Here is a 14373-nt window from a genome sequence, read left to right as displayed (position 1 = left end):
GTAAGGTTTAGTAAGGATAGATCATTACGGTAATTATAAGATAAAACTTGAGCGGGATGAATCCTTTCTTCTGAGAATTTGAAACATTTCAGATCTTTTCATAGGCCTAATATTTGAATTGGTTGATGTAGAACCACATGAGCTTACACCAGGACTCAAAACCGGGTCTTCTGCGCCTTTGGGGCAGGGTCGGATCCAGGACCGACTTCTGGGGGGGGGAGGTGGATTGTCATACTGCTACTTTTAAGGGCTCCAAACTTTGTGATGATTTTTATTTATATATAACTAACTAACTCTATGGCCTATGGAACCCGGAGGTTCAGTGCCGCGTTCACAAAAGCTCTCCACTGACTTCTATTCTTAGCTAATTGGATCCAGTTTCTACTTTGTATTCCTATCTCTGCGAGATCCATCTTAATATTATCCTCCCATCTGCGCCTAGGTCTTCCTAATGGTCGTTTTCCTATGGGTCTACCAGTCGAGACTTTAAAAGGGTTTCTACTTTCTTCCATTCTAGCTACATGACCTGCCCACCTAAGCCTCCTAGACTTGACGACCCTAACAATGTTGGGTAAACCGTATAAACTACGTAGTTCCTCGTTATGAAGCTTCCGCCGTTCCCCATTCTCGTTCCTCTTGGGTCCGAATATTCTTCTCAGGATCCTGTTCTCAAATACTTTCAGTCTATGTTCTTCCCTCAGAGTAAGCGACCATGTTTCGCAACCATACAGAACAACAGGCATGATTACCGTTTTGTATATTTTAAGCTTCAAATTCCTCGACAGAATTCGCGACGACAAGAGATTTTGAACCGAATAGTAACACGAATTCCCTGCTTTTATTCGACATTTAATTTCTTCGTGAATATGATTTTCGTCTGTTAATATTGATCCTAAATATTTGAAAGTATTCACTTTATCAAAAGTATTATTTAATATTTTAACGCCTCCACAATTTGCCGTATTACGGTCCCGACGCACTTCCATGTATTTAGTTTTCTCTGCATTTACTTCTAAACCCATGTCCCTGCAAGCGTTTAATAAGATCTCTGCATTTATTTCTACTGTTCTCCTATCATCCCCTATTAAATTTACATCATCAGCATATGCCATAACCTGGTGAATGCCGTTCAACTCTAGGCCCTGGTTGCTATCTTTGATTTTCCTTATGGCGTATTCCAGCACAAAGTTAAATAATAATGGCGACAACGCATCTCCTTGTTTCAGGCCATTTTCGACGTGGAAGCTCGTGGACAAAAATTTTCCTACCCGGACTTTACTTTGGGATTCACTTAAACATATCTTAATTAATCTAATTAGCTTTCTCGGTATTCCAAGCTCTGTAAGAACGTTGTATAATGTTTCTCTCCTAACCGAGTCGTAAGCCTTTCTAAAATCAATAAATAGTTGATTTTATTTATATATATAAAATAAAAAGTTTCCTCTTCTGGGGGGGCGATCTCCCCGATCGCCCCCCTTGATCCACCCCTGCTTCGGGGCATATGTTAACCATATAGCAAAGGAGAGTTCTCGTTATAATAATGTTTATTCTCGTTTTAATAAAGTACGTTCGAAACAGTAAACTAGACGAGGTTTAAGGTTGTCTCGTTGCAAGATAGTGTAGTGAAAATATCGTCTCGTCTGGAAAAGTGTAATTATTTCTGCTGAAAGAGGCCTGTCTCGCCTCGTGTTTTGTTACGAAGAGTTTCTTGTCTTTTTTTGTGGACAATACTAAAATTCTAACCCAAAGCCCCCATTGTAGTTTACCTTTGCTTGACAACTTAATAACAGTTGCACATATTTTAAGTTTCATTTCCAGATTTGAGAGGGAAAATTTGGGAGACCACTGCCAGCTGCCACTATCACAGTGCAACAGCGACTTCATGATATCCAGACAATAAAGGTCTGCATGGGCTCGAACCGAGCCCGGGAGCCGGACTCGGGCCTACAAAGCATATATCACTTCGAGCTCCGGCCGTAAACATCCTAACTCGGCTGTATATACGAAACTACACGAACTGACATAAAATAAAGGGACACTTCCGGTTGACGTGGAAACTTGAAATTTGACATGCTTATAGCTTTCCAAGAATAACCAACAGGAAAATGGCCAAAAGTGAATATTTTGAATTTTTAGGGGTCTAAAGGGCGGATGAAGAAATTCGAAGAAATTCGTATGTTATTTAAATGGTCTTTTTTTATTTTTTATTTTTTTTTAGATGCAGCATCTTATCTTTTAGATAGTTGAAATACGAAAAGAAACTTTAAATTCGGTACAATTGTGAGTTTAAGAGGTGCGAGGCCGTAGGCCGAGTAAACACGGGGATCAGGGAGCGAAGCTAGCCAAAGGCTAGTTTAAACATACAACCATATTTTTCGGCCCTTTTCGTATCTAACTTTGTAAAATACTATACAATTATATTTATCGGACCGTTATTTCTGGAGAACTTTTAATTGCTGTTAATAAAAATACAATTTTGCATTAATTATTAAGTTTTTGTAATTCGGGCTAATTTTGGGGTCTTTTGACTATCACACGGGTTCGGGCCTAAGGACTAAAACATATTTCGGAATATGGTCGGGCTTCACATTAAAAATTCATGGGCTCGGCCGGGCCCGGGCTTAAAATTCCGGCACGTTCAGTTCCCTGCCAGAGAAGGGTGAATTAATTATTACAGCTGCAGATGTACAGAGACGTTGCCCTAACCCAACCTTACCTATGTTGTTTAGCAAATATGTGATAAGTTTTATAGTTATTTTCTGTTTATTGTTAACCTAACGTTCAGAAAGTGAAGTAAGTGCAGAATGGGGACGAGTTCCCCTCCCCCATATCCCCACCCGGGAAGTAATGGAACGAAACAGAAAAAAAAACTGTAAACTTAAATTAAAAAATAATTGTAAATTTTCGTAGTTTTTATGACAGTTTCTGTCAAAAATCAGGTGGATGACAAACTTCGGAATAAATGCTAATTCCGTGTTCTGCGAAACAACCTCTCCTTCCTATATCAATTCCGTGATTTACGGCAAGAATCATACCATAGGAGTAAATTTATAGGTTCAACTTTAAAAACCAAAAGATGGTGATCCGTTATTAAGTAAAAGGTGGCTGTAATGTCAGGCACGATAATAAATTGTTCAGAAATGCAAAATAACTTTTCGGTGTCTTCCCTTTTCCCGATTTGATGTACGTTAAAACATTTCATTTTAACTAATTTCTATCTCTTTTAAATGAATGTAAGTTTCATATTTTCCCTACATTTAGCTTATTTTTATATCTAATATAAATAAAATAACGAGTTTATGTGTCTGTCTGTGTGCGCCCTGGGAACCAGACGAGTGGACCAAGAGTTACCAAAATTTGGTCAGGGATTCCTTGGTCCAGTCCCCAGACCAAGAGGAAGTGTTTCTTTTTCAAATTTCGAACCAGGGGAGTTTCAGGGGGGCGTTTACCGGAACTAGGGATGGCCAGAACCGGTTTCTGGTGGAACCGGTTTTCGGGTCTGAACAGATCCGGTTCTAGAAGATCCGGTTCCGGACCCGGTTTTTCGGATCCAGGTCTGGAACCGGTTCTTCGGATCCAGGTCTAGAACCGGTTCTTCGGATCCGGATTTAGAACCGGTTCTTCGGATCCAGGTCTGGAACCGGTTCTTCGGATCCAGGTCTGGAACCGGATCCAGAACCGGTTCTGAAAATCGGATCTCCAAGAACCGGTTCCGCTGGAACCGAAACTTTATGACCATCCCTACGCTAAACCCGAGCTGTTGGCAGGCTGTGAACAGTATGCTAGAGAAATGGTGGAAGCGACAGGCAGGCGCCCAGGCGGCGGCAACTTGTCTCATTTAGCTAAATAAATTGGGTAACTGGCAAACTCATTGTCTAAACAGCCAAACTAACCAACTCATTTGGCTAAACACCCACTGGTGGACCAACATTTTTTCTGGGGGCACAAGCGGGGAAGAAGGCACAAGGCGGGGGCGGGTTTACTTCTTTGCATTTATTTGAAGGTGAACTTTGTGCCTCCTTTATGGGTTTTTGGGGCTTTCGGAACCAGGTCAGGAACCGGTTCCTAAGATCCGGTTCTGGAACCGGGTTTTCAGATCCAGATCTGGAACCGGTTCCTAAGATCCGGTTCTGGAACCGGGTTTTCAGATCCTGATCTGGAACCGGTTCTTAAGATCCGGTTCTGGAACCGGGTTTTCGGATCCAGGTCTGGAACCGGTTCCTAAGATCCGGTTCTGGAACCGGGTTTTCGGATCCAGGTCCGGAACCGGTTCCAGAACCGGTTCTTAAAACCGGATCTCTGAGAACCGGTTCCTTGCGGAACCGGTTCCGTCGGAACCGGAACTTTGTGGCCATCTCTAACCGGAACCGGCTTGGGAACCAGACAAATTGACCGAGAGTTACCAAATTTTAGTCACGAATACCTTGGTCCAGGTTCCAGACCGGAGTTAAACGTTTTCGTCAAAATTCGAACCAGGGGGTCTCAGAGGGGCGTTAACCGGGACATGTAAAAGTAGTAGAAAATGACCAATATTAGTGTCGAATTCATAGTTTTTGCGGTTGCTGAAATCAATGGTGAAACTCCGATCACATTAACTTCCAAATTCACGCTATTCGCTCCGTGCCGGGGGTCACCAGGGGGGGGAGATACCGAAACATATAAAAGTAATCCAAAATGACCGAAATTAGGGTCAAATCCATAGTTTTCGCGGTCGCTAAAATCAATGGTGACACTTCCATTAGCGATGACTTGCAAATTCAGTTACAATTGAATGCGGGCCGGGAGTCAGCGGGAGGAGGGGGGATACAGACACTTGTAAAAAAAGAAATATATATATATATATATATATATATATATATATATATATATATATAAATGAAAGCGACTATGTTTGTGACTTCATAACTTTTTAAGCACCCGACCGACCTCCATCAAATTTTCAACATACACTGAGAAAAAAAGTATTTTGAGTACGTAAAAACGTGGGTTACATGTATAAATCCTGTTGTTGTTGGATTTAATATACAGCAAACGTATAACTGAAAAAGTATAGTTTATACGTACTTCGTGTATAAGTGTTCCGAATAAGCGTACTTTCCGTACGAACGAAAAAACTGTATAGGAGGTAAGAAGCTCACATACAGATGGACGTATGTAACATATAGCTAACGTATGTAACATACGTATGAGTATGTAATATCGGGAGGACTGTTAGATGTCAGACATCTTGCAACTGCATGATGTAACATCTGACGGCAGTACGTATGTAGCATATAAATAACATATGCTCCGTACTGTTTTCTGTAGTAAACTAAGGAAAATGAAATGAAATGAAATCTTTTAAGTTTAACGTCCTACGGTTATGCCTATTAGGCTAAAGGAGACGGTGATGATGAGAGAAATGGGGGAATTAAGAAAGTGGGAGGAAACGGGAGGACCCCGAGAAAACCCACAAGCACGGTGTTTGTCCACCACAAAGTCCACCGGGCACGAGCTGGGATCGAACCAGGGACCCCAAACACCGGAGGTGCACGCTCCACCACTGAGCCATCGCGCCCCCAGTAAACATAAGGATACCATTTGAATACTGATACATTATTTCTTCCATAAATGGCGCTACATGCCGTGAACGGTTTATTATCAGTGACGTCAAATCTCAATGACATGCCGGAAACTTTTGAAAACCCATTTTCGCGAACATTTTCGCGATTATTCTTGGAGATGGACTGTTTCATTTTGTGAATAGAGAATAGCTTCCCACTGTAAAAGAAAAATGTTTCAAGTCTGATGAGGGCACCACCTGTACTTTAAACCTTGAGGGACGGTTTTCGGTCTTTCTTCAGCGGTAATCCTTTATATACAATTAAATATCGAGGCTCCAGTTTCAGTATATCAGTTTGCAATTTCAGTCTAACTAACTCTCATCTTTTTTTCTTGATTTTCCTTCTACATCTGTTAGAATATTTTCTTTTTTTTTTTCGAAAAAAAAACTTGTTTCTACCTTCAATGATAAGGATCTTGTTTTTGACTAAGTCAAGACTAGTTTTCATATCAAAACTGTGATAACTAACTAAATGGAACAAGTGTTCGGTACTGTTGAAGAATTAAGTTCTTATTTGACAACAATCAAGCAATTCATCCTGGGATTTTTTGACTATTTGATTTAGCACTGTCCACGTGACAAACTAATGTGACCTAATCATAATTTATGAATGTAGTATTCAAATAGAAGGTCAGCTAAGTAAGTGTTACTACCATCATCATGAGGTCTGTTCCCAACAAGAAATATTTATTTTAAATAATATAGTTATTACAAATTTTGCCGCCTTGTGCAAAAGCACGTATTGCACATATGTGCCAGCACTGTGTTGAACATAATCAAACGTAATTCATTAAATTCACTTTATTTTCGAAGTTTTATTTCTTAACTACGACAAAGTCTGGTAAGGAAACTGACCAACTGTCAGATCTCATTTTTTTTTTTTAATTTAACGGCCCACCTCTATGCCGTTTAGATCAATGGAGACGGACGATGAATGGAAGTGGAAAATCACACTGCTGGGTAAAATTAAACTTGTTGAAAGCTGTTTCCGATTTGACACGTGATTTTATATAAGGACAGTGATTACGTAAATAAAATTAGTTTTTTTTTCTATCATGTCAGTTTTTTTCACAAATTGGGAAATATTTTTGTCTAAATTTTGATATTTACTAGCAAAGCTGTTAGAGTTAAATTACAGTTTGATTACAAGAAGAACATTAATCTTCTTAAAAAGTAACTTAACATCAAAATTCTATATTTAGTAACGTCATTGATAAAGAGTTACTTCATTTCTGTTTCTCTCTTTCCACTTGAAAACTTCTATCACTACAATTTCTTTTGTTATCAGTTTGTGCACCTTCGTGTAGGAACGTCCAGCAGTAGTCCGCTAACATTGTCCCGGATACCGGTAATCAATTTCTATTAAGTCCTTGTTTAATCTGTCACCATGTTGTTTTAAATCACCAAGAGAAAGAAAACTATATAATATGAATACAGAAAATTATTCTTGAGGCTCGTTTTGCACCGTAGTGTTCTAAATTTCTGTAATATGTTAGACCCAATGTACTTGTGATTTTCATGCTTGTTGCTCCCGAGAAACTTATGACATGTCTCTTTGAGTGCACTCCATGCTTTCCTTTCAACACTTGTCATACGATGCTCAACGTTTGAGTTCTTATATATATTATTCTGAAGACTAATGAATATTCCCTCATCCGATTTAACACTTCCTCTGGGAATTTGGACATTATATACTGGAATCACTACCATCTTTATCCAAAGTTTTGACAAATTGACCAATTTACTGTGCAAATGTGGTAAAATGAGTTTTATGGAACTACAAGCCTCATGAATTTCATATTTTTACTTCCTACATTGCGGATCCTTCTGATAGGTCAATCTGTTTGAGTTCAGTGCAGGGGCGGATCCAGGACGGACTTCTGGGGGGGGGCGGTCGGCGGTAATACTGCTACTTTTAAGAGCTCCAAACTTGTTATGGATGGGTTTATTTATATATAAAATAAGAAAGTTTCCTCTTGTGGGGGGGGCGATCGCCCCGATCGCCCCCCTCTGGATCCGCCCCTGGTTCAGTGTTTATCACGTTCTCTGCAAACATACCAAAACATACGATGTCACATAGTTATCGCAATCACAGTTTACACTGCGCTGTTACTGCACCCGCAGTATGTGACTCGTCGTGACATCATTCAGTGGTACCAGATTCTGTACAGGTTTTTTCATGGTAGTAGAGCAATTGACTGTACGTGAATTATAAATTTAAAGATAATCACAAGGATGTGGGATCGATAGTTTCATTTCATAGTTATAATCAATTCCTTCGGAAATATATATTTATAAGATGTATTTATCTTCTTCCACCTTCTATCTTGAGAAAACTGTCAGTAATAAACAAAGCAAACTATATTTGGAATCCTCAGGTCAAAACTATTAAGAAAACATTAATAGTTTCCAAATAGCAAAATCGTTGTAGATCAGTGTTATGAAAGAATTGGTAAAAAAAAGGAATGTGGGAGGAAATGAGAGAATTACGACAAAACTCACAGACATCACGTTGTCCATCATCAAGAGATTGGGTGATGTGTGGTCAGCACGTCTCGCTAGTCAGGGTTCATTTTTTTTTACCGGAGTCTGCTTCCCTTATTCAAGTTGCTGCCCAGTAGTCCTCATGACGATGGGTAAATAAATTCAAAATAATTTGTACGACCACTGTTTCTCTTCTTTCTTTGTTTTCCTTTTTTTAAATAGACTTTTGGAAATAAGTTAGAAACAAATAAATAGAGCACCCTCTCCCGTGTGCTATCACCTTTAGACCTTCCAGGGCGTTAACTCTTTACAACAGTATTTTCTAGGTTTTCATGTCCTGAACGTGTCTGACGTCACGGGTCACATGAGGACCCAAGTTTCTGTTTGGGGAGAGCTTACTGAGAGTGGTGTGGGGGGGAAGGAGTGTTTCAAGTATCGACTGTCATGTTGTTGTTGCTGACGTCAGGCGTTCAGTTGCATCGATTGTTACAGCTTCGGTATCTCGCACATATCATCCGAAAAGGCTTTTGGAAGCTACACGTGATTCGAATGAAATAAGAAAAAGGAGGGTATTATTATCATCATTTCTTTCCAAGACTTGTTATAAGGAAATGACGTACGAAAACACGTTTAGACTTGAAGACGCCAGCAACAACTAGCTCATTACAAGTCAAGTTAGTGTGTACAGTTTTACGAAGGGGACGCATTATTAACTTATTAACTAACTTAACTCTATAACCTATGGAACCCGGAGGTTCAATCCCGCATTCACAAAAGCTCTCCAATTACTTATATCCTTAGCTAATTGGATCCAGTTTCTACTTTGTATTCCAATCTCTGCGAGATCCATCTTAATATTGTCCTCCCATCTGCGCCTAGGTCTTCCTAATGGTCGTTTTCCGATTGAATTTCCAGTCAAATCTTTGAAAGCGTTCCTACTTTCTTCCATTATGGCTACTCGACCTGCCCACCTCAGCCTCCTAGATTTGATGACCCTAACAATGTTTGGTAAACGGTATATATTACGTAGTTCCTCGTTATGAAATTTCCTCCATTCCCGTTACCATATAGTAAACGTCATAAAATCAAACATTTTCGGTTTTAATGTTGAACACTATAGAATAAAAGTGATAAAATCAAACATTTTCGGTTTTAAGTTAAGCACAATAAACAAAAAATGATAGAATCAACCATTTCTGGTTTCAGTGTTGAACACTATAAGGCAAAAGTGGTAAAAACAACCATTTACGGTTTTAATGTTGGACACTGTACAGTAAAAGTGGTAAAAATCAATCATTTCCGGCTTATTGTTGATCACTATAGAGTAACAGTGATAAGATCAACCATTTCTGATTTTAATGTTGAACACTATAGAGCAAATGTGATAAAATCAGCCATTTATGATTTTAATGTTGAACACTGCAGAATTAAAGTGATAAAATGAACTATTTACGGTTTTAATCTTGATCATGATCACTTTAAAGTAAAAGTGATAAAATTGACGATTTCTGGTGTTAATGTTGAACACTATAGAGTGAAAGTGATATGGTCGATCATTTCCAGTTTTAATGTCGAACATTATAGAGGAGAAACTGTAGTAGATAGCGAGGACTGATTTCCTGCAATCAATCAAGCGCTCCAAGAATACATTTCACATCCATCCTTCATTCTCTACTAAAACCGGAAGTGAAATAAATCCACTATAATTTCCGGTCTCAATAATGATTTATATATACCGAAACGATAAGAACAAGAATTGGTGCTTTTTTTGGAAACAATTTAAAGTTCTAAGAGCAAGCATTCTCTCTTATCCCTCTATTCAAACCGGAAGTGGCATAAATATAAACCACTTCCGGTTTTGTTCTTGATCTCTATAGAACAAACACGGCAATTGATAGAGAGAACCGGTTTTATGCAATTAATCAGGCGTCCCAAGAATATGTCATGTCTACTGAAACCAGAAGTGGTAGAAATCTACTACTACTTCCTGTTTTAATATTAATTAGAAAAATATCACGCAATACAAACAAAACCAAACTCCCTCACGTGATGTACATGTTACTTTATGTAAAGGGAGCTTAGTAATTGGATCATATCATGAACTTCTTAACAAGAGGAAGATAAAAATTGGAAATTTTTTGGACGAAATGGGTTATGAGTTCCAGAACATTTGCTACTCCGCAACATTTGCTACTTAGAATCAATTAACAAGTTTGAAAATCGTCTCACTAGCGCTCGAGTGGCCCCCAAGGTCACTATCTTAAATATTATATATATATATATATATAATATCTGCAGTGAGTACAGCCCAGTTCAAAATTGTACTTACTCGACTTCGGGCTCGTTTCTCTCAATGAGGTTCGAGATAGCTTGATCGCACGTCCATTTTTAACTCATTGGACTCGACTTCACTTAGCGTACGAGGTGAGACGAGAGCTAAGTTTTCTCATCTTGTCCCCCCAAAAAATTCGTCTCGCTGTGTAAATTTATCAGCTGGACTTTCGGTAGTAATCTTGGTATTTTTTATACTTTAATAATAGGTTATGTTGATATTGAGCTTTCAGTAGCGAGGCTATATGAGACGGGACCTACTGATTAACGTGGAATCGGAACCACACGAGATCCCGCCGGGAATCGAACCCGGATCTCCCACGCCAAAGACTCGTACGCTAACCACTTATTCACGGAGGAGCTGCTTTAGTAATTGGAAACTTTAGTTCAAAACGCAGAGTAACTGATTTTTAACAAGGCAATCTTTTGTGGTATATATCATTGACTATCAATTACCCGCTTCGCTGGATTAAAATAAGAAAAAATAATTAGTAATTTGCTCCATTAACCACTTTTTAATATTACTGAAACACTCCCAGATATCGGTTATTTTCGATCATACATATATATCCCTCCTCCCCTTTCCCAAGTTGCGGGGCTGAATTTGGACTCAAACGAGATCGGAGCTGTCACTGTTAATCTCAGCAATCCCGAAAACTATGGGTTCAACACTAATATTGGTCATTTGCGATCGTTTGTATATATTTCCCCTCCCTCACTCAGAATCTACCGTGAAAGTAAAATAATATAAACCATCCCAGGCTCGAAACTCATCTATGTTGAAAATTTGATCGAGTTCGGTTGAGTGGTTCAAGAGTTATTAAGTCACAAATATAGTCACTTTTATTTCTATATACATAGATTGCAGGAAATTGACGGCAGTACATTAATAATATCTTCTCCCCGCCGAAAAAATATATATTGGATCGAAGTAATGTGCGTCTTACAACCCAACAGTTATGGTTGATTCTTATCTCCGTGAAAATTGCATAGTATATATAGTTTGTAGTGTTTGAATAGGAGAAAGGGGTTTGAAAATCAAAACAAAACACCAAACTGTCTCTTAAAGTTCTACAATACTTAAAAAAAATCTAGTAGGTTTGCCAGTATTTAAGCGCATCTCATGTATGTTTTAGCTTGACCATTGTTTGGGGGATATTGATTCGTCGTGTTTGTGATTTAACACAATTGTTTCTATTCAAAACAAAGCGTTTAAATTGCTTTGCCTGTGGCCAATTTATGTTCCCAGCCACGTGCAAAGAACTTAATTCGCCTTTGTCAATATAGTTCGATTACCGTACTAGAACGGTGAAATAAGTGCTACTTTTAGGCACTAAGTTTTTATTTTTATATTTTAAACAATAATTTAAGTGCATTTCTTGGCAGATGATACACGTTAATTGAGAATTTTAAATTGAAAATTATGTTGCAGAGCTTGAAAAGCTATCAAGAATATTGAATGAAAGCAAATCTATCTCTATATATGAACTCCTTCATGGCTACGGGGTTAGCGTACGCTCCTTTGACCTGGAAGACCCGGCTTCGATTCCCCTCGGGAGATCATGCGCTTCGGATTCTACGTTAATTAGTAGGTCCCGTCTCATATAGCCTCGTTGCTGAAAGAGACGTTAAACTCAAAATCCAACTCTCTAGATATAAAAATGAAAGTGCCTGTTTGTGACACCATACCTCTTGAACCGCCTGACCAATCTCGACCAAATTTTCAACGTAGGTGAGGTTCGGGCCTGGGATGGTTTTTAGTATTTTACTTTGACGGTGTAACATAAGGGACGATGATATATTTTAAAATGATCCTAAATGACCGATATTAGTGTTGAGTCCATAGTTTTCTGGGTCGCTGAGATGAACAGTGACACTTCCGATGACATTTAAATCCAAATTCAGCCCCGAAACTTGGGCGAGGGTTAGATGTATAAAAATGATCGAAAATTACCAATATTAGTGTTGAATCCATAGTTTTCGGGGTCACTGAGATGAACAGTGACACTTCCGATGTCGTTTAAATCCAAATTCAACGCTTTATGTCCAAAATGGAACTTATTCTCTACATGCAAATAACGGTACGTATTTTGCTAGTACTTAACAAGTGAGTTTCGCTTCACACGAGACTTTCAAACTATTCGAAATCTTGAAACTGGAAATAATTGATCTATAACTTCTAGTTCTAATAGAAAGATATGCACAGAGAGGGTACCGGTTATTTGGACGCTGAATCCGGATCAAAATTAGTTTATTGCTATCTTTTACAGTTATTAGGATTACACTAGTAAGGTTGTAATATTATTAAATCCGGTACTTCTCACGATAACTTGAACGAAAGCGAGTTTTTAAATTCCTTGTTTTGCAATAGATAGCTAGAACGGTTGTCTCAGCGGAATTCCGTTAACATTTTCACGGTTAAAGGTGACACTAACGTCTGCGGTATATATCACGTTAAAATCTATAAAATTTCCCAGCTTCGATGCAACTTGTAAAGTAGGAAAGAGATGCTGGTTGCATACGAAAATAGGATACCTAGCTCTTCTTACTGCAAAATATTCGTTAACCCTTACTAGGACTACACTAGTGGGGCTTATAAGAATATAATATTAGGACATTCGTTATTCCATACGAAAACTCTTGAAGGAAAGCGAGTTTTTAAATTCCTTGTTTTGCAATAGACAGTTAAACCGTTATCTCAGCTGAATTCGTTAATCCGTTAACATCGTCACGGTTAACGGTGACCCTAACGTCTGCGGTATATATCACGTTGAAAAACTAAAAAAAAATAACATCCAGCTTTCTATGCAACTTGCACAGTATGAAAGATATGCTGGTTGTCTACAATAATAGGATATGCGTGGCATAGGATATTTTTTGCATGGCTGTGTAACATGTATCATCCCTATCCAAAATCGCTCAAGTTTCTAACCCGTAACAAAAAACTGATATAGTCGATCGTCCTGGGGTTTCGAAATTTGGATTCTGTGTAACAAAATACATGGAAACCATACTCTGGGGTTTCTAAATTTGGATTCTGTGTAACAAAATACATGGAAACCATACTCTGGGGTTTCTAAATTTGGATTCTGTGTAACAAAATACATGGAAACCATACTCTGGGTTTTCTAAATTTGGATTCTGTGTAACAAAATACATGGAAACCATACTCTGGGGTTTCTAAATTTGGATTCTGTGTAACAAAATACATGGAAACCATACTCTGGGTTTTCTAAATTTGGATTCTGTGTAACAAAATACATGGAAACCATACTCTGGGTTTTCTAAATTTGGATTCTGTGTAACAAAATACATCGAAACCATACTCTGGGTTTTCTAAATTTGGATTCTGTGTAACAAAATACATCGAAACCATACTCTGGGTTTTCTAAATTTGGATTCTGTGTAACAAAATACATCGAAACCATACTCTGGGTTTTCTAAATTTGGATTCTGTGTAACAAAATACATGGAAACCATACTCTGGGGTTTCTAAATTTGGATTCTGTGTAACAAAATACATGGAAACCATACTCTGGGGTTTCTAAATTTGGATTCTGTGTAACAAAATACATGGAAACCATACTCTGGGGTTTCTAAATTTGGATTCTGTGTAACAAAATACATGGAAACCATACTCTGGGGTTTCTAAATTTGGATTCTGTGTAACAAAATACATGGAAACCATACTCTGGGTTTTCTAAATTTGGATTCTGTGTAACAAAATACATGGAAACCATACTCTGGGTTTTCTAAATTTGGATTCTGTGTAACAAAATACATCGAAACCATACTCTGGGTTTTCTAAATTTGGATTCTGTGTAACAAAATACATCGAAACCATACTCTGGGTTTTCTAAATTTGGATTCTGTGTAACAAAATACATGGAAACCATACTCTGGGGTTTCTAAATTTGGATTCTGTGTAACAAAATACATCGAAACCATACTCTGGG

This window comes from Thermobia domestica, chromosome 17, assembly GCF_964235325.1.
Source record: "Thermobia domestica chromosome 17, izTheDome1.hap1.1, whole genome shotgun sequence".
Taxonomy (NCBI): Eukaryota; Metazoa; Arthropoda; class Insecta; order Zygentoma; family Lepismatidae; genus Thermobia; species Thermobia domestica.
The sequence above is the reverse complement of the archived record's forward strand: the minus strand, read 5'-3'. Positions refer to the sequence as shown.